The 21,039-nt window shown below is 36.3% G+C and overlaps 1 long non-coding RNA gene across 3 annotated transcripts in view; it reads left to right on the forward strand.

Annotated features, from left to right (window-relative positions):
* LOC121033873 (uncharacterized) overlaps window positions 1-21,039 on the forward strand; it is a 74,626-nt gene that overhangs the window by 36,443 nt on the left and 17,144 nt on the right. For all 3 annotated transcript variants that reach the window (XR_005792164.1, XR_005792163.1, XR_005792165.1), the window contains exons 4-6: window positions 2,398-2,558; window positions 7,661-7,876; window positions 11,217-11,338. This is a non-coding gene — a long non-coding RNA (uncharacterized LOC121033873). The remainder of the gene's footprint in view (window positions 1-2,397; window positions 2,559-7,660; window positions 7,877-11,216; window positions 11,339-21,039) is intronic.

Here is a 21,039-nt window from a genome sequence, read left to right on the forward strand (position 1 = left end):
ACGTGTTCTCTCTCTCTCAAAATAAATAAATAAACATAAACAAAACTGTAAAAATGATGTCTTACGAATTTCCTTGTTTTATTAAACCAACCGAAGTAGTAGCATTTGAGAAATGAATTCTTTCCCCAAACAATTGTTAATCATTAAAATTACCTTAAAAAAAAATTCTCTTTAAGTTGCTTCTTTTCTTGAATTGAGGTGTGTCAAAGATTCTTTTAAAGAAAACTTACATCTCTTGTATTTATTCAGTATACAAAACAATTGGACTCTGAGGTAAGGATAATGTAGTTTTAGAGATCAGGTTTCAGGGGAAAAAACCCCAATATTTTTCATGAGCTACCAAATCATATATCTTAAGGCAGACTTTTTCTCCCGGAAATTAACTTTTTTCTTTCTAAATTAAATACATCTTTCTTTCCAAATTAAATGCATCTTTTATTTAATAAAATACTTTTTTTAAAAATAAGAAATTAGTATGCTGTTTTACATTTATTAACATTTATTTATTAAACTTTTCCATTAAAGAGATTGTATTTCCATCATTTAAGGAAGAAATGTCATTTAACTTTACTACATGGAGAGAATGGGAGATAACAGTTAATTAAGTTGCATAAAAATCCGATTTTCATTACATCAAGCTCCAGCAGCAAGGTTTCTGACAGGAAGTCATGAAGTCATTATGTCATGGTGTTCATTATTATCCTACAAGAAAACCATTTCTTTCAGACTGAGGGGAGCCCAATATACATAAAACAGAAGATACAAAACTCAGCCAATATTAGTATAAAATTTAAGCTGAATTTATAATGTACTGGAACCCTGTGCTTATATTGCAATAAAGTACAAGATGACTTTTTAATTATGCTAGGTACCTTTTTCCGGTAACTTTTATGACTCAATGTGAAACTCAAAGTTAAATGTGTCTCATATTAAAATGGTAGCAGAGATAGGGAAAGATCAATATTATACTCTAAAGAAGCTGTTATGTGATTATCTGCTTTACTGGTCTGAGCAACAGTTAATTCCCAGGTGCAAATAGTATCATGAAATACAATATTCCTCTTAGAGAGTGTTTAACTTGTATTACTACACTCTTAATACAATCATTGACTCAAACCAAATTCAGTGAGGTACAGAGACTATGGAGTTACAAATGGCAGGAAACCACCAAATGTCTGTATGCTTGGTAGAAATCATTCCCATCTATTCAGAAGAAGCCTTCAGTTGTCATGTTTCTGCTATATTACCTTTCCACAAAACAAAATAAAATAGTATGGATTTTGATATGTCAGCTACTGAGAAAAAAATAATGGAAGGCTAAGTCAGACCTATCTGACTACAGGCAATGAAATCAATATATTACAAGGCTAGCAAAGGCAAATTTTTTCTAGCTTCTAAGAATATTCATGTATCTAGAGGCATGTAGAAAGGGAAAGATTGACCCATTACTTATTCCTCCAAAGCTATTGATCCTTAATAATAATGCTTCTTTAAAATCAACATTGATAGGCACATTAAAGCTAAAATGCTTGAAAAGAGTTTGCCAAAGTCAAACAATCCCCTTCCCACACATGAAATTCATAGGTTCAGTTAGGTGTCAACTGGAAAGCCAGGACTAGAAGTTCAGTTTCTGGGGACCACCTGAAGGAGGGTGTTCTGATCAAAACTATCTGAACCTCCAGCAGCACAATTCTGAAACCTCTGAGAATGTGCTTCATTAATGTGGAAATAGCTGGGAAAAAAGAGCTTCAAATAATTACCATAATCCATTGGAAACTCAAGGCTTAATTTCATAGATTGGCCGATGTGTGTGACTCAAGGGCAAGTCAGGATGTAAAGACCTAGGGCCAAAGCACCTATTAAGAGGCTAAAATTATCAGCTATATATCTTTTCCATACTTTTTAATTATTTCCTCATTAATCAATAAGCATTTATTGGAAGCATGCCTTTTATATGGTAAATAGTTATTTGGAATACAAAAGAAATATAAACATCTCTCCCCCAGAGATTTATGATCATCCTGGATATAGAACAGTAATTTTTCAGATTAGCGGTATACTAAATGAATTATATCTTCATGTATCTACAATTATGTTTGATTTGAGAAGCGTTTCTGGAAAGGCGGAGTCAGGTACTACAGGTAGAAGCAATTAATGAAAGTTCATTTAATTTGATAGTTCAGATTCAACAAGTGTTTATCCCACCATCTTAATAACTTCCAAGCAATTTTGGTGTAGAAGTGATGTATAAATCACTCAGACCAACCCATCTATCTATTGCAATAATGCCCTCAGTCTTACTTGATTTGATTTTCTGATGCTCTATCCCATTATTGCTCACATATGTCCTCTCTCTCCGTTCCATCTCCACAAAATCCTCTCTATTCTTTTCTTTAGGATAAATAAAAATAATTTCTTAGTCTGAAGATAAGCTGAGCTATATGAAGAATGTAATAGATGAAATGTGATGCAAGCTGGACGGGACAATAGAAATGTCAAGAAAAACATTTTTTTTTTTTAATTGTGGATAAAGTTCAGAGTTAACCTACTGGCCAAAGGTAATGATTATTATGCTATTAATAATCAGTTATATCACGTTAATTTCTAAGAGACAGAAAATATCTCTTCCTTAGACTATGTTTAATATTATCGTTATAAGACTGAAGCTGACTTGGGGTGCCTGGATGGCTCAGTTGGTTAAGCCTCCAACTTTGGCTCAGGTCATGATCTCACGGTTCGTGAGTTCAAGCCCTGCATCGGGCTCTGTGCTGACAGCTCGGAGCATGGAACCTGTTTCGGATTCTGTGTCTCCCTCTCTCTCTCTGCCCCTTCCCTACTCTGTTTATCTCTCTCAAAAATAAATAAACATTAAAATAAAAACAACAAATCTTCTGGGTGTTGTTAAAATGCAGATTCTGATTCAGTAGGTCTCTTGTGAGGTCTGAGATTCAGTACTTTTAGGATACTCCCAAGTGCCTCGCACTTTGACTAGCAAGGTTATTACAGTATTTACTGCGTGTTGTTTGCACAAGTTTCATCCAATAGACTATTGTACCTGGAGTGCTGTCGATGCTCACAAATGCTTATTGAATGAATGAATGTCTAGAATTCACCCTGACAAAAAGTTCACCATCCAGGCAGGACTCTCAGGTTTTCTCAACCTTCAAGGCTTCTAAAACTCCTGAGAAATTTCTTCTTGTGAGAAAAGATCATGACCCTGATCCAGTACCATGGTGCTTCTTCACTAACCAATCTACCGCAGGAGACTTGCTTTCAGACAGTAGAGTACAATTCCAGCACTTAACCTGAGAGGTTAATACCTGTGGAACTTTTTAAAAGGACAGAACTTCTGAGATTGGTATTTGAAGTTAGACTTTTTATTCATTTTCTATGCTGTGTAAAAGTTGTCACAAACTCAGTGGCTTAGAACAACATCCATTTATTAGTTTCACAGTTCTGAAGTCCAGGCATGATGTGGCTAGGCTTTCTGCTCATGGCTTAAAAATTGATATCAAGATCAGTTGGGCTGATTTGCCCTCCGGAAGCTCTGAGGAAGAATCCGCTTCTAAGTTCATTCAGGTTGTTTGCAGAATTTCATTCTTTGTGATTGTAGGACTGGGGGCACTGTATCCCTGTGGACTGTCAGCTGGGGACCACTCTCCTCTCCTGGAGATCACCTGCACTCCTTGCTACATGGCCCCCTCCATTTTCAAGCCAGTGATGGTGCATAGACTCCTTCCTGTGCTTCAGATCTCTGGCCTCCTCCATTTCTGACCTCTTGACTCAAATTTTAGGAGCTAGTGTGATTAGATGAGACCCATCCAGACAATCTGACATGAGCTGATTTGGGACTTTACATCTGCAAAATCACTTCCAACAACACCTAGATTAGTGTTGCCTGATAACCAGGAGGAGCACATATACCAGGGGATGAGAATTTGGGGGCCATCTGAGAAATCTGCTTACCATAGCTTCCAAATTAAAGACTGGGGAAATACGTTTACCTCTCTTCCTTAGATACCATGGAAATAAAAATAAAGGTGTACCACTGACATTGAATTGATAGCAACACTGACAATTGAAAGGGGTGAAATTATTGCACTGATTATTTTGACGAGGTTCCGGAGATCACATTGAAAGGCTGAAGACTGAATTGAGAAAACAGGCTACTCTCAGAGCACACAGGATTCCTGCAGCTGAGGGGAAAGCCCATCATCTCTAAGTCAACATGTTTAAATAAATTTTTTTAATTTTATTAATTTATTTTGAGAGAGAGAGAGAGAAAGCAAGAGAGAAAGAGAGAGAGCCCTGCCAGAGGGTCAGAGAGAGAGGGAAAGAGAGAATCCCAAGCAGGCTTCAGTGTCAGCGCAGAGCCCAATGCAGGGCTCAAGGTCACCAACCATGAAATTGTGACCTGAGCCAAAACCAGGAGTCAGAAGTTTAACCAACTGAGCCACTCAGGTGCCCCTCTAAGTCAACATTTTTACAGAGAGATTGGCTAGGGGGTATGTACTGTGTGTGGAATAGCCAGGCTGAGGGGTCCTTCCTCATATGCATACCCATACCATGATACAGTTTTACTGATATAAAGAATACATGTTAGTATATATTTTGGTTTAACCAAGAGAATAATGCAAAGAGAAAAGATCAAAAATGTGTATCTTTGGGCAAGGAGAATGGAGGTGTGGTATTAACAGGAAATCACGTTTCATTTAAATCCTTTAAAATAATTTTTGTGCATATATGCCAGTGTTATTATAAAAATGAATGTGTTATTTTTTCTGTCATTATGGTCTGATTTCTAAGATTCTTTACATAGTTTGGATACTAATCCTTCAATTTTATGTGTTACATATTTTTTACTGTGTGGGATCTTGTCTTCCAAATTATGATGACTTTTCACATGGATAAGGGCTTAATTTTAGTGTAATCTAGTTAACTAGTGTAATAATTGCTTTTATGGTTAGTGCTTTTGAGTAAAATTAAAATATCAGGATTTGTTCACTCCCAAACAATAGGAAACTCAAATTGCCATAAACAAAAAAAGGAAAGCATTGTCTCATATAATTGTAGAGTATTTCAATAATGATATCTTCTGGTAGAGTCTGAATCAGGGACAAATGACCATCAGGATTCATCTCTCTACTCTGACTCATAAGGATTAGTTGTGCCATTCTCCATTCCCATGTTCTAGGTGGTAGGCATTGGCAGCTTTAGACTCATCCTGATCATCACAAAATAACTGCAGCACGCGACTTCACACTCATACTATCAAATCTACAAGAAATAGATAAAGTCTCTCTTTCTAAGAAGCCCAAATGTTAGTTCTGTGTTTTATCAGTTCTCATTTCCATACATGCCCATCTGGAACCAATAACTATGGCCAAGAAGATGGTGCGAGCTGACCAGTTTTAGACTCATCTGGGGCAACTTCTGTTTCTGAAAATGGAGTCAACCACTAAAAAGCACTTGGACTGAGAGTAGGAAAATGAGGGTAAGGTTACCAAAAAACAATACCCCTTTGGGGTCAGGTGGTCAAAAAAACCAGTAAATGTCCAGGTAATAATCACTTTTAATTTCACATGCAACGCTGAAACGTGATTACTACTGCATTTAAGAGTAGAGATTTGATGGGTAAGGGGCTTAAGGAATCTACTCCTGAAATCATTGTGGCACCACGTGCTAACTAACTTGGATATAAATTATAAAAAAATAAATAAATTATAGGGAGTAAAGGAAAAAAAAAGATTTGGTGTCCAATACTGGCCTTTCCATTCCTTGTGATAATAATTTACTCTAAGTTATAATTGCTTCATATTTACCTTGTAAATAACACTTTTAAGGTGATTATGAATCAAATAGAAATTATATGTCAAGTGCTCACCATATGCTTGGTAAGTATAGTAGCATAACTGTTATTAACACTTGAGTGTTAATTGAAAGCTATGTGCTGCCTTTCTTCAGGGTATTTACATGTGAACCTTCCTCTCTGATTATGGTACTAAAAGCATAGTCCTCTGTTAATTAGACATCAGACATCTCCCATCAGGAGGAGATGAAGCTGGTGTGTAGGGCTCATGTCTGCCTGAGTGAGATCCCACCCTGTGTGACCTGCTTCTAGGCTGATGAAGAGAAGCAGCATAGGTGATCCTTCTTAACAGACCTACTATTCTGTTTTCAATCTATTAACTTCAAATTCTTCCCTTTTTTTCTGAAAGAAAAGTGAATTTAGGCAATTTCATTAATTTTCAGTGATTCATCAATAAAATGGGCAATAATATCATCTAACAGAGTAAAAATTATGTTAGATGTTAGCACTTAGCTAAAATAGGGACTCAACAAACATGAATCTCTCCCTGCCCCTTCCCCTACACCAACTGTGGGGCCTTTCTAGCCCTTCACGTTTCTTTCATCTTCTTCCTATATCAACATTCACCAGCAAAAGCACACGCCCTTTCAAGGAAACAACCATTTGTAGGATTTCTCTAGGAAAATATATTCCCAAGAAAAGCCATCAGCCAAAGAATAGTTAAGGGAGGGGGCATAGCACTTCCCATTTACTGTAAGAACATTGCAAGATGGCAGGGAGCCACATTTTAAATTTATTCTCTTTGGGCTTATTTGTGGCCAATTTTGAACTCTTGCTTATTTTTAGGGAAGCCCCACTTACAACACCCAGACTGGGAAAGATTTTCAGGGCAATTAAGAAACAGATGTATTTTAACATCAGTGTTTGAAGCTTTTAAAATAGCCTATTATTTGCTTATCTTTAAGAAAGTCCATCACAAAACAAAATCCTACTCTAAGTGTTCCATGAGAATATATCCTACTATTATCACTAGTGGCCAGTAGGAGAAGTTGGTATTTATCATAATCCACACACTAGAATATTTTATTTTTAAACCTTAAATATTTTTTATGTTTTTTATTTATTTTTCAGAGAGAGACAGAGCATGCGTGGTGGGAGGGCAGAGAGAAAGGGAGACACAGAATCCGAAGCAGGCTCTAGGCTCTGAGCTGTCAGCACAGAGCCCAATGCGGGGCTTGTATCCATGAACTGCAAGATCATAACATGAGCCAAAGTCAGATGCTTAACCAACTGAGCCACCCAGGTGCCCCTAGAATATTTTATTTAAAAAAATCAGTTTCAAAGTACATTTTTACTAGTGCCATGGATGTGCCCAACACTATGCTAAGAGTGTAAGGATAACCAAAGAAATGATCGCATATAAAAACATAAATCATTACAGGCATGGAAGAAAATTAGCTAATCATATGTCAAAAAAATGAAAAATACTAACAATCCAGTGAAGACTGGCTGAACTATTCAAAATCACAATAAGTCCTTTTTTTCTCCTTGCTCCATATATTCCTAAGAGGGGCTTGAAATTCGTGTAGCATAGGATTTCAAAATCAAATTCTTACATGTTGGACCTTTTGTATCTAAAAATGTAGTCAATCTCTATTCACCCAGAATAACTCAAGCCAATGATTCATATGATTGAAGTTACCAAAAAAATCCATCAAATTTAAAACATTTGAATAATTCAGATGAAAGTAAATTATTCACTTTAAATTACATGATTAATTAATCTAATTATTTAATTATAAAGTCTTGAGTTGGTTGTTTCTTATTTCACATGCCACCTTGTTCTTGAAGGCATCAGTGCCCAGAAGGCTGGGGATGGTTCTCAGCCAGAAGGAAGGAAAGAGATGCTGGTGGGAAGGAGCCCAAGACATTCCTCCTCTGAGAAGGAGGCCAAACCAGAAGAATATTTCAGAAAATTGATATAATAGAGCCTTGAACCACTCCAGGTGCAGTCCTGTACAGCTGTGGAAAGCTTTGTACACTTTCTAACAACTTCTCCAGGAAAAGGTACAACTGCTTCTACTTTGGTAACATTTGTCTCTCTGTTAAGGAGACTCAGTGGCCATTTGATGACACATGATTCACTGGTGAACTTTACAGAAATAGTCTAAAAGGGAAAAGTTGGCCTTTCAGTCAATCAGCAACCAATGAATTAGTTGGAGTGAGATGGTTCAGATATTTAGTCACTGCTGGGTTCAACCTGGTTTCCAGTGATGGATGGGGGTGGCGATCCAGGCAGTGAGGAAACAGGAAAATGTAAGATGAGAAAGATGTAACTATATAGGTCAGTGGGGGCAGGACAACTGTAGCATCTTGTTTCCTTGGTTAACTACTATTTAAATTCATAATTTAACCCCCAGGAGGGGGTCCCAGTAGAAGGTCCTTGCCCACTGAAACAGGACCCTTTCTGAACGATGAAAGGAGATTCTTCCAATAGGAATGTGATGGTATATTTTGGAGATGATCAAAGAAGGAGATAGACTGTACTATGAAAATAATAAATGTCAATGTTGTTTAGCACCCATTACCTCACAATTTATGAGTCAATGTTTGTGCAGACTTCTGAGTTCATAAGGTAAGAGTAAATAGAAATAATTACCATTAAATACCAAGTTTTTCAGTCCTCACCCCAAAGGCTGTATTTACAGAAGCAGTCTTAAACACCTCTCTGATGAGCCATTAGCCAAACTGATGAAAGAGGAAGATCCTTTCTGAGAGCACTATAATTCAGCAATCACAGCAACATCTTGGTGTTGGAAAGAACATAGAGCAGCACTGGATTAAGACATACTGAACCACAAGTTCATAGTTCCTTCTTTCCCATCAAAGATACGAAGAATTGATCTTTTTAAAGCCACAGCTTCTTTGTTGATAAAAATGGGAATAATAATAGCAGTTTTTCAAGGTTGGTATGAAGACTAAGAAGAACATGTGTAAAATTCCCATCAAAATGCTAGCATTGGGGCGCCTGGGTGGCTCAGTCGGTTAAGAGTCCGACTTCAGCTCAGGTCATGATCTCACAGTTCGTGGGTTCGAGCCCCGCGTCACGCTCTGTGCTGACAGCTCAGAGCCTAGAGCCTGTTTCAGATTCTGTGTCTCCCTCCCTCTCTGCCCCTTCCCTGTTTACACTCTGTCCCTGTCTCAAAAATAAATAAACATTAAAAAATTTTTTTTAAATGCTAGCATATATTAAAGTGAATTGTAGCTATTCACAATGGTGGTCAGAGCTAACCGATAAAAAGCCTTATATGCTAACTACTTTGTGTACTTTCTTCTACCTTTTCTTTTAAATCCATTGACTCTATGCTAGTATTTAACTTTTTGCCTCATACTTATTTTTACCTCTCTGACCATCTGAAGATTAATTGTGCCCCACTCTCTGCTTGACTTTTTCATCCCAGCTTTACTCCTCAGTGTTCTATACTATATCTCCCCTTGACTCCATGATCTGCATCTAATGGGCAAGTTCCATCCAGTCCCTACATCTACTTTAGAAGTGGGTAGTTGGGGAATATCTGTGAAGACTTTATGGGTGAACTAGGATCTGAGTTACACCTTGAGAACAGGCAAAATTGAAACTGAAGAGGACTGTATGTTTTCTTTTCAATATTCCATATAGACCACCAAGTTATGTTTTGCATTTGCCATTAAAATTGCATCTTTTCTTACTTCAGCATTTTGGTGTAGCATTTCAGTATTCCAAGAATGGATGACATCATTGTCAGGGACAAAAGAGTTGGCTTAATTTTTGTCGATAACAAGCTGGGTTGATTATTTCCTGATGATACGATAGTACCTTAATTCAGAGATTCCTGTGCTGGTGGGATCATGAGTCCAGTTGTCTTCAAATTGTGATTTGTGAAGGCCTGGAGTACTAAAAAGATATTACACGGCTCTTCCTGGGGAATCTAGAAGGGGAGAGCAAATCAAGATGCAGGCTGCTTGGCTCCAACCCAAGCATTCCACTTTTATTGCTCCATATCGGATTCTAGATAAGATTTTATTTAGAAAATAAAAAATAATTACACAACTTGAAAAAGAAAAACTTTGGAGACTCTCTATTTCATACATGAGAAAGCACAATCTAGTCTGTTAGCATGCCAATATTATACTATTTATTTTTAAACCATTTATGCATTTGGCTCAGTGAATACTTATTGAACATCTACTTAGTGTGTGGTGTGCTGCTCAGGTCTGAGGACAATGCAAAAAACAAAACAAAACAAAACAAATAGTCCTGCCCTTGAAGAAGAAATAGCCCAGCGTAGCAGTGATTGCTGGCTGTCTACTCAAAATCCCTCCTTCCCTTCTTCCTTACCATGTAAAGGCAAGCATCGATGTGCCCAATGAAAAAGTGACACTTCCCAGTCACCCCTGTAGCTAGGGGTAGACAATAAAAAGTAAGGTAAGGTATTGGGTGAGACTTCCAGGAAAGCGCTATAGAAGGAAACTAAACAGAGTAAATCCATCTTTTATCCATTGCTTTCTCTTCCTTCCTACTGTCTGATAGGGAGACATAATTGCTGGAGTTCTCCTGGACATGCGGCAACCTAGGGATGGAAACCATGTGCTGTGGAAGTTTAGAAAAATAGAAGGGTCCTAGAAACATGATGACTTTGAAGTTGACACACCAGCACAGGACTGCCCATTTATTGATTTCCTTTGTATAAATAAAAATAAGCCTCCAACTTGTTTAAGTCACTGTTATTATTTTTTAATATTAAACAAAACCTAATCCTAATGGGCAAGAAGACAAGTAAAGAGGCAAATTCAGAAGGATGATAAATTATGATAGGGATAGAATTTTTTAGAGAACCATGAAGTTTAAATGTAACCCAAGCACTGGGGTTTGGGAAAGGTTTCTTAGAGAAGTGATATCTAAACAGAATCCTGTAAACTGAGTTGAAGTCAGCCAAACAAAGAGTATGGGAAACAGGGATATGGAGCAGTGAGTGCAAAAACCTGGGTGGATGGGGAGTAGGGAGAGGATCCAATGCCTTCTGGGAATTTAAAGTATTTCAGTAAAGATAGTAGGAAGAGGGCATAGGTGGGGGAGTGGTAAGGCATGAGAAGGGGTCATAAAGTGTCTTGCCTGACTAAAAAGGGAGGCCACTAAAGGATTTTAAGCAGGGAGTAATATGATAATATTTGGATTTTAGGCATATCATTCTAAATTGAAGTGATGGAAAACCAATTAGGAGGCTGTTTTAATAATACTGTCAAATTAGAGCCAAAAAAAAGGTTAAGAAAAGGGAAATTTAAAGAATGTGGTTATTGATCAAATTGGATGAAGCAGTTGAATCCATAAGAAAGAAGGAAGAATCAAGGTTAATGTCTGGGTTCCTAGGTTGGTAATTCCATTCACTGATATAAGGAAACCAGGAAGAGGAGCAGGCTTGCTCTCTTCAAAGGTCACCAAAAGATGACCTAGATCTGCACATGAACACTTGTACATGCCAGTCATAAAAGGTAAGCTTTCTGAGTCTGCTAGCTTATTCTTTGCATGATTTAGCTGTCTTATTTCCTTTTGTTTCATCTTGTGCTATCTACCCACTGACCTCCTTCATATGAAATATAGCATAATGGATGATTTTCTAGGTCTAACTATGTTTCATCCTTTAACATGAAACACCGGTACAAATTTGTCTAATGTGAAAGACATAGGATACAACTGAAGAAACCAAGTTTCAATAATGTTCTGCTCTTTCCTGTCACTAACCTTTTTTTTCTTCTTCTAGTTGGATATCAAAAACCCAAAGGGGCACCTGGGTGGCTCAGTTGGTTAAGCTTGATTTCAGCCTAGGTTACGATCTCACACATTTGTGAGTTCGACCCCCACATCAGGGTCCATGCTGCAGTGTGGAGCCCGCTTGGGATTCTGTCTCTCTCTCTCTCTCTGCCCCTCCCTACTCTCTCTCTCTCTCTCTCTCTCTCTCTCTCTCTGTTTCTCTTTCTCTCAGAATAAACTAAAAAAACAAAACAAAACAAAACAAAACAAAACAAAACCCGAATAAGACTTTGTATAGCAGGAACACATTAGCCTAATTGTCCAAATCTCATATCAGATTTATTGTGCTCCACTATTTACACACTTTCTCTGCAAAATATACATTCTTTCATATCCAAGAGTGGATGTTAGGGAAACTTAGTTTAACCCTAGTCATTGTAGCGAGATCAGATTCAAGAAGGAACTTCTAATGGAGTCTGTATTGCCAGGGTAAAACAATACAAGATGACTTTGGGTGAATGCAGAATGAATAATGACAATCACTAACAGTAGTTATATCCAAACAACCAATATATCTACAGTTCTAGAACCTAAGGAAAGCAGGTAATCAAGCAGTAAGTAAAGAAGAATCTTAATATAGTTTTGCTTTATTAATTTCTTCAACAGTTGTGTGTTAAGCACTTATTATGTTCTCATGAAGCTGATAATCTAACAATTGAGACAGACCAACACATGAGTAAATATGTAATTACAAATTAGAACAAGTGCTCTGAAAGAAATGTCAAATATAATTAAAGAGTACAACTGAGGAGTCTGATTGAAGATTGAGGAGGGACAGTCAAGGTTCAGCCATAGATAACAGAATCTGTGTTAGGTAGCCTTAAATGCAAAAGTATTCATTGCAGAGTAATAAATGGCTTTCAGAATGAGTGGTTCAGCTTTAGTCCCTAGAATGAGCTGCCATAAATGGTCCCCAAAGCCATACCACAGATGGACCATGAAAGGAGCTACTACTTCTGCCAGAATCAGAGAGCTGATAATTCTTACTGCTGACCCCAGAACCACATCCCCTAGGCTAAGATCTGCTTCATAAAAATGGTCGCCTCAAACACTGCTTTTCTCTCCAGTTAACTCAGTTCTGGATTCAAGCCTTGCATGAGATCTTCTGTTTGGTAAACATAAATCGCATTCAGAACTCAGACAGCAAAGCAGTATGAGTAAAGCAGTCAGGATGCTATATCAGAAGAGATTGGAAGAGGTAATGTGCAAGAGAACCACAAAATCTGCTGCAAGTGAGGCTTGAGGGAAAAGTGTTGGCCAGGTGAAGAGTGGGAAGGAAAGAATCACCGAGGGAGATCAGCTTGCATGTGGGCCCTGAGGTAGGAAGTAGTTGGTCCATCTAGACCTTAAAAGAAAACCAGTGAGTCTGGAGGTCAGTGAATGAGGGGCTCAGTGTTGGGAGGAAGTCATGGAAGCTGGCCCAGGCGAGGTCATGCAGGACATCATACAACACGTTAATTTAAAATTTTAAATTTTAACAACTTTAAATTCTCTTCTAAGTAGCATTGGAAGTCATTTAAGGGTGTTAAGGTAAGGATTACTATGATCATATAAATATTTTTAAAGATAACCCTGGCTGCTCTGTGTAGAATGGGTTTTAGAGGGTCCAGATAGAAGATGGGGAGGCCTGTTGGGAGGCATCTGCTGTGAGTGGGGATGGGAGATGGAAAGAAGTGAAATGATCCAAAGCATCACCTGGAGGGAGAGAATCACAGGGCTTGGAGGAAATAAGGGAGGGAGGAGGCAGTGTACTAGGACTTACTATGAATAAGAACTAATTACAGTTGATCCCTGAACACCACCGGTTTGAACTGCACAGGTCCACTTACACACAGTTTTTGTTTCTTGGGTTTTTTTTCCCCAGTAAGTACAGCATGGTTATGTAAATGTACTTTCTCCCTCTTATGATTTTCATAATAACATTTTCTTTTCTAACTTACTTTATTGTGAGAATATAGTATATAATACACGTAGCATACAAAATATGTGTTAATGAACTGTTTATGATATCAGTAAGGCTTCTAGTCAACAGTAGACTATTAGCGTTATGTTTTGGGAAAGTCAAAAGTTACCCATGGATTTTCCACTGTGCAGGGGGAGGGGGAGGTCAACCCTCCTAACCCCACCCCAGCATTTAAAGGTTAACTGTACTGCTATATAATACAGACGCATTCTCCTCCCTGCAAAACGGTCATTCTTACGGCAGTATTGTTAGAGAAACATGAAAGTATAAACACAACTCCTTCATTACGAGGTTAACTTCCCAGTGTGTGCAGTTTATCAGGTGGTATTGACTCTGTGTGGTCTTGTTTCTTTAGTTCACCCATTGTCATTCTTTTTTGATGTGCTGTCTTTACTATAAACAAAAATTAATTACTGTGTTCTACCTACTACCTTTTACACTCAGAGGAACAACTCCAGGCCTCCAGTTTTAACATGTTACATAGGTTCAAAATGGAAGGAAACAGCTATCGAAAGAAAGAATGAAAGCAGGGGCGGAGGGTAAATGTGAAAGATGGATGAAAGTCTGCAGGCCATAGAGAAAATAGCAAGCAATAGAGAAGAAATTGGACAGAAGCAAAGAAGAAGGATAACATAAAGTGTTAAAAAGGTAGGGATCGGTTTTGAAGAAAAACCCCTAACAAAGCAGTGTTTAAATCAGTATATTTCTTGCTCCAATGCATGGTATTTCTATCCAAGACCCTGTTTGTGCATTTTTAACCTACATAAAACATTTCCTATGCTTGCACACCTCTTTGTGAGGGGGTGGTATGGATCATTTCGTGCATTGTGAGCAAAGAAATGGGGAGCTAGATAGCATACCACCAGGTGTCATCTCTAAGGTAAAGAAGGAGAGGAGATTAATATTGAAATGCAGAGGGGCGCCTGGGTGGCTCAGTCAGTAAAGCCTTGGACTTCGGCTGAGGTCATGATCTCATGGCTTGGAGCCCCGCATCAGGGTCTGTGCTGACAGCTCAGAGCCTGCAGCCTGCTTCAGATTCTGTGTCTCCCCCTCTCACTACCCCTCCCCCACTCACATTCTGTGTCGGTCTCTCTCTCTGAAAAATAAACATTAAAATTTTTTTTAAATATTGAAATGCAGAAAATGCAGAAAAGAGATGAGAAAGCTGGAGCAGTACAAAAGAGGTAATGGAATACGGGGAAAAGAAAAACCAGTCTAAGTTCCAAATTTATCTCTTATAGCTTTTCATTTTCTTTTTTTAAAATCCTACAATCTAGCTTCTCTCCATTCTAAAACTATTGTAGATTTTGGTCTCGATATGAAGGCCTTTTCCATAATTACTTTCTTTCTGTTCCACTTTAAAATTATGTTACTTAGACATATCCCTTTTTCTCTAAATTTACATATTTTGTAGTGTTAAAAATTGTAAAAGTAATAGTATTTGTTTAAAAAAATCAAGTAATACAAAGATGAAATGAAAAAAATCACTCCAAATTCCACAGTTCAGGTAAAAAAAAAAAAAAACCCTCTAAATGATTAGCTTAACCTGTTTCTGGACAGTTTTCTTTTCATGGATATACAGTCAAGAGTTTTAAGTAAATGCACTGTACATACTGTTTTTCTAATCTTTTTTTTTTATTAAACAATGTCAGTAAAAGATTTGTCTAACTGATCTCAATGATAGCATAGATTTCATTTACTTCTCTCTCTTTTTTAACTTGAACTATAATTAATATACAATGTTATGTTAGTTTCGGGTGTACAGTATAGCAATTCAACAATTCTGTACATTACTCAGGGCATATCACACGTGTCCTCTTAATCCCCTTTATCGACCTCACCCATTTCATTTACAGTACTATACTTACTTCTTTTGCTTCACTTGACAAACATGCAGTTGTTTCTACTTTTATATTAAACATAAAGAAGGAAATTGGAATTCTTTGGTTGAAGATATCAGAACACCGATGTGAACACTGACAGAGCACACCAAAGTAAAACCACACATCATCGTCCTCATTTATGAGTGTTGACATACTTGCAGGATTATTTTCTTGGTTTAATTAATATAGCACTTGGATCGCTAGACTAAAAAATATATGTTTTACATTTGATAAACATTTTAAACACTGTTAGAAAAGTTGCTCAAATATGTATTTCAAGTAAGAATGTCCCCACGTTTCCAAAATAATGAGTTTTGTTATGTGCTTCTCTTCAAAATACTCATTGATAGTTTCATTTCTTTGATTACTGATAAAGTGGAATATCTTTCCAAATATTCATTGGTCATTTATGCTTTTCCTTTCTGAAATGCCTTTCATCTCCTTTGCCTGTTTTCCTATCATGGTATGTATGTTTTTAAATTTGTTTTAAAAAAGTATTTTTAATGTTTTATTGGTTTTGTTTTTTTTTTGTTTTTTTTTTTGTTTTTTTTTTTTTTGAGAGAGAAGAGAGAGACAGAGCATGAGCAGGGGAGGAGCAGAGAGAGAGGGAGACACAGAATAGGAAGCAGACTCCAGGCTCTGAGCTGTCAGCACAGAGCCTGATGTGGGGCTGGAATCCATGATCCGTGAGATTATGACCTGAGCTGAAGTCGGATGCTTACCGACTGAGCCACCCAGGCACCCCTAAATTTATTTTTAATGTATTTATTAATATTAGAGAAATTAGCTCTTCATCTATTATACATGTTGCAAGTATTTTTCCTGGTTCCTGAGGTTATTTTGAAACTCATTTACTATATTTCTGCAGGTCACAAGTTCTCTCTTCTTATTTTGTTAAGATCTATTCATCCTTGCTTTTATGTTTTTCTTTCTCTCTCTCTCTCTCTCTGTTTCTCTATCTCTCTGTCTCTTTCTCTCTCTTCTCTTGTGCATGTGTACAATATGCTTGAAAATTTAGAAGGAACTTCCTCAACATTATAAAAATTTTGATTTATGCATTATCTAATAATTTAATTTTCTATAAACATTTAATCAGCCTACAACTTGTTGGGGATGTTTCATTTCTTCAATGGGCTCCTCAATTATTTCACCACCTTTTTTGCATAACTAATCCTGCACCCCTCCACCTGACATCAGATGTCATATTTATCACACTAAACTCTCACACTGATGTGCTTACTCATGGTTTCTCTGGTCCTTTCCATTAATGTCAGTTTGTTCCTACAGCATACAGTTATTTTTATAACTGCTATTTTATAATATATTTTTTCTATTTGAAAGCATATATCTCCTTACTCTCTCTTTCATCAGAATTTCTTAAACATTTTCCAGAATTTATACTGATTTAAATTTATAAAATTTAAAATCATTTTCTATTAAATTACAAAAAATCCAATTGGTGTTTTAAATGGAATTATATACATTTATAAATGCTTTCCAGGAGAATTTACATTTTAAAAATATTTAGCGTTAACTATAGGACTAAGAACTGTCTTTTTATTTAAGTCTTCCTTATGGTGTTTGGTAGTTTCAGAGTTTTCCTCAAAGTAAAGTTCTACATATTTCTTTCTAAGTTTATTATTATCTAGATAATTTAATATTTTGTTTTTAATATTGTAGCTTATGTCCTTTATTTTCTAATTAATTACTGTTTATAAAGAAAAGTATATTTTTGTATGTTAATTTTGTTATTGGCCACTTTTATAAACTCTTAATGTACTTCATATTTTTTTTAGTATTCTCTGGAAAATTCCACATAATTATATTATCTACAAAAATTATAATTTCACCTATTTATTTTCAATATCAAAATATTGTGTTTCATTCTATTGTCTAGTGGCAATGGCTAACATGACAATGACGCTCTTGATCTTAATGGAACTTTTCTAGTACATAAATTCAAAACTGATCATGATGAAAAGTCTTTCAGGACATGTTAATAGTGCACTGAATAAAAAGGTTTTTTGTTGGTTTATCCATTACAGTTAAACAAGTTTCTTTTCTACAGTGTCTTAAGGCTTTTATTGTGCTTTTTACATTTTATAAACCTGTAATAAAGACATTTTAATGGAGAAATTCCTAAGTTTATTTGACTATATTTCCCAGAATTAGTCTGTTTGATACACAGTTAAGTTCAACACAGACTTTTAGTGTTATGTATAAAATATATACCATGAATGTATGTATGTACGTGTGTGTGTGTGTGTGTGTGTGTGTGTGTGTGTGTGGTACAACCCACATAATCCTTTTAAAAAAATCAGAAATAGTGACTTTTACCAAATACTTCTTGAGAAATCATTAGGGATGATAATATTTCCCCTTTTACTCGTTAAAATTAATCATCATTTATAGCATTCTTGGAAGGAATCTTTATGATCATGAATTTATAAGACTTTCTATGTTTTCCTGGATTCTAATTGCTAACATTTTATTTAGGATACTCATGTAAATATATACAAATGGGGCTAGACTGAAATTGTACTTTTTTTGTTTCCATTGAAAAATAATGTTTTTGAGTTTTTCTGAATTCATTTAAAACATTATGAAGTTTGCTTTCTTTCCTTATGCTCTGGAACAGTATATATCACCTAGAACTTATCTGTGGCTTGGAGACATAAAAGAAAGCTATTCTATAAATTTCTCCTTTTATTTTTCTTCTTGGCTCAAGTTTCATATTTTATATTTTCCTAGAAATGGGTATGTTTAGACCAAATTTTCTCACTCATTATAATGTTGTGCATAGCGTATGTTTTCATTTGTTAATACCTTTTCTAATATGGTATAAGTTTGTTTTCTTATTTTTCTTCTGGCTCATAATTCATGTATTTTTGGCATTTCTAATAAACTACCCTTGGATTTATCATTTCATTCATTTTAGGTCTTTCTTTCTGGTACGGTTACTTCCCTACAGTGTTTTTCATGTACCTATTTGGTTGGCCATTTTCTGTTTGGGGGGTTGAGTACTGATTTATTTATTTTTCTTATTTAGTAATGAAAAAGTTTAAAGCTATCAGTTTTCCTGAGCACATCTTTGGATTCATTATATGTATTATGTAGATTTTTAACAATATTTTTTTTCTTTTTACATTGTAGTTTTGTGCTCCTTTTTGACCCAAGAATTATTTTCTAAATCATACTTTTAAATTTCCAAGTATTTGAGTATTCATTTTAATTCTATTTGAATTTCCTAATTTATTTCTAATTTTATTGTACTATAGTAAAATTGGTCTCTACTATTTCCATATATTAGAATTTTTTGACATTTCCTTTCATGCCTAATACACAGATAATTTATGTAAATGCCTCATGAGCCTTGGAACAAAAGTATATTCTCTTTTAAAATGATATAAGGTTAAATACATATTTCTATTACTCCGAACCTGGTCTTTTTTTATATTTTTACTTTTCTCTTCTTGGTCAGTGGAAAATTGAAGTGTTTTAAAGTTTTTCTTTTGGTGTGTGTCTCTGTTTCTCATTTTTTATGTTGTTGTTTTTATTTTATATCCCCCAATTAGATTGTCTTTCATTCTTCTCTCTATAAATAAGTGGTAAGACCACAAAGTCAGTTACTCAAACCAAAAATTAAAAGGGTTTCCTCATCCAATTCAATAGTAAGACTTGTTAAATCTACCTCCATACAAATTGCAAATCCATCCACTTCCCAATCTCTCTACTAACACTACTCTAGTCCAAGCCAGCTATCTCCTTCATAGATTACTGAAATCAACCCTCCAGTAATCTTCTGATTCCATTCTTGAATCTCACATGGAAGTCAGAATGAACTCCCCTGCTCCTCTGCTTAAAATCTCCCAACGGCTTTCCATCCAAACTCCACATAGAATAAATGCACACTTTGATATGCTCACAAAGTATACAGGTTTGGCTTGAGCCTGTCTCTCGGTGACCGTATCCTTCCCTTTCCCCAGCACCCTCTAGCCACACTGGCCTTCTCTCTCTTCCTCAGATAAGACAAGCTCACTCACATAAATAGAGTGTGGGTACTATTCCCACTTTCCAGAATGTTCCTCTTCCTGTTTTGTGCATTGTGGTTTCCTTCTTGTTACTCGGATCTTAGGTGAAATTACCAATGTCTCAGGAAGCTCTGATCTGATAGATACTTATTATATCACCCAACTTTACTTCTCTCTACAACATTCACTATTGATCATTTTATCTGGAGGTGTTTATTTATTAATATCTTTCTGTGTTCCATTAGAAGCTTTTTGAGAGTAGGAATATTGACTCCCCTTTTAAATTGTCCAGTAACAGAAAAGTGTTGGCACATGATAGATAGTCAAAATTTGTGCAATAGATGAAAGAATTAATTCTGTGCAAAAGGTATAAGGCAATTATGCTTTCATATGGATTATAACGGTAACAAAAATAACTGTCCATTTTAATGCTTTTTGTCTTGAATTCAAATTTGTCTGATTTTAGCATGAGGACATATCCATCTGTACATGGTAGAATAACAGGAATGGGGACTGATCTCCCATGTTGTACCATTATAAAACCATACCTAATATGTGAAGCAATAGTTTTCAGACATTGAACAACAAACAACACAGGATAGTGATTTGTAAGAGAAGGAAAACAAGTGAATTTAGACCTATGAGTGCTCCAGCTTATAGCAAGTTTCTGGATGGTACCAGAAAGAAGACAAACCCAGAGCCCAGCAGCCTTGCTGAGTTGAAGAAACAGTATGCAGTTCATGAAAGCCAACATGAATAGAGTGTTCACAGCAGAGAACCAGAAGGAGGAAGATGCAGAGATGGTCTGGGAGATTTGCTGAAGGATCCCCCAAGTTTTTGGCTCAGTGTTGGTATGCACCTGTGTATAAGAAAACAGCCCAAGACTTAGGAAAGACCCACTGGAAAGGAATGAGCAGAACAATCCCCAGAGCTCACACAGGGCCAAACATAATTTGTGCTCCCACCAGCCAAGTGGAAAGGCCTCCTCTACAGAGAGCATCTGTCAGTCCTCAGGAAAGCATTGCCTCAGCAGCCAAATTAGCTCTAGACTAAAGGCTGTCCAGGACCTGCTCTAACAAACTTTAAAGGCAGGTTATGAAAGGATCGATTGTTTCCAAGTAACTTAGTGAGTCCCAGAAAAAATCCCCCATACCAAAAGAGGGAGAGATGCAGCACAGGAGATAGAAAGGAACCAATATCCAGCATACAGTCAAAACTTAACATGCATGCAAAGTGGCAACAAAATATGCTCCATAGTTAGGAGGGAGGAAGTCAATAGAACAGACCCTAAAATGACATAAGTAATACAATTCAATAAGAGCATTAAAACATGTTTTTTAAATTCCCCATATGAACATATGAGGAGAAGAATGAGGGATATAAAAAACATTCAAATCAAAATTCTAGAGATGAAAAATGATACTGTGATTATAGATTAGAAACTGCAGAAGAAAAGTGGGGGAACTTGCAGACAAGGTGATAGAAACTACCAAAATGAAATGGAG

The sequence above is a fragment of the Herpailurus yagouaroundi genome, unplaced genomic scaffold (genome assembly GCF_014898765.1).
Source record: "Herpailurus yagouaroundi ecotype Mexico unplaced genomic scaffold, PumYag 159, whole genome shotgun sequence".
NCBI lineage: Eukaryota > Metazoa > Chordata > Mammalia > Carnivora > Felidae > Herpailurus > Herpailurus yagouaroundi.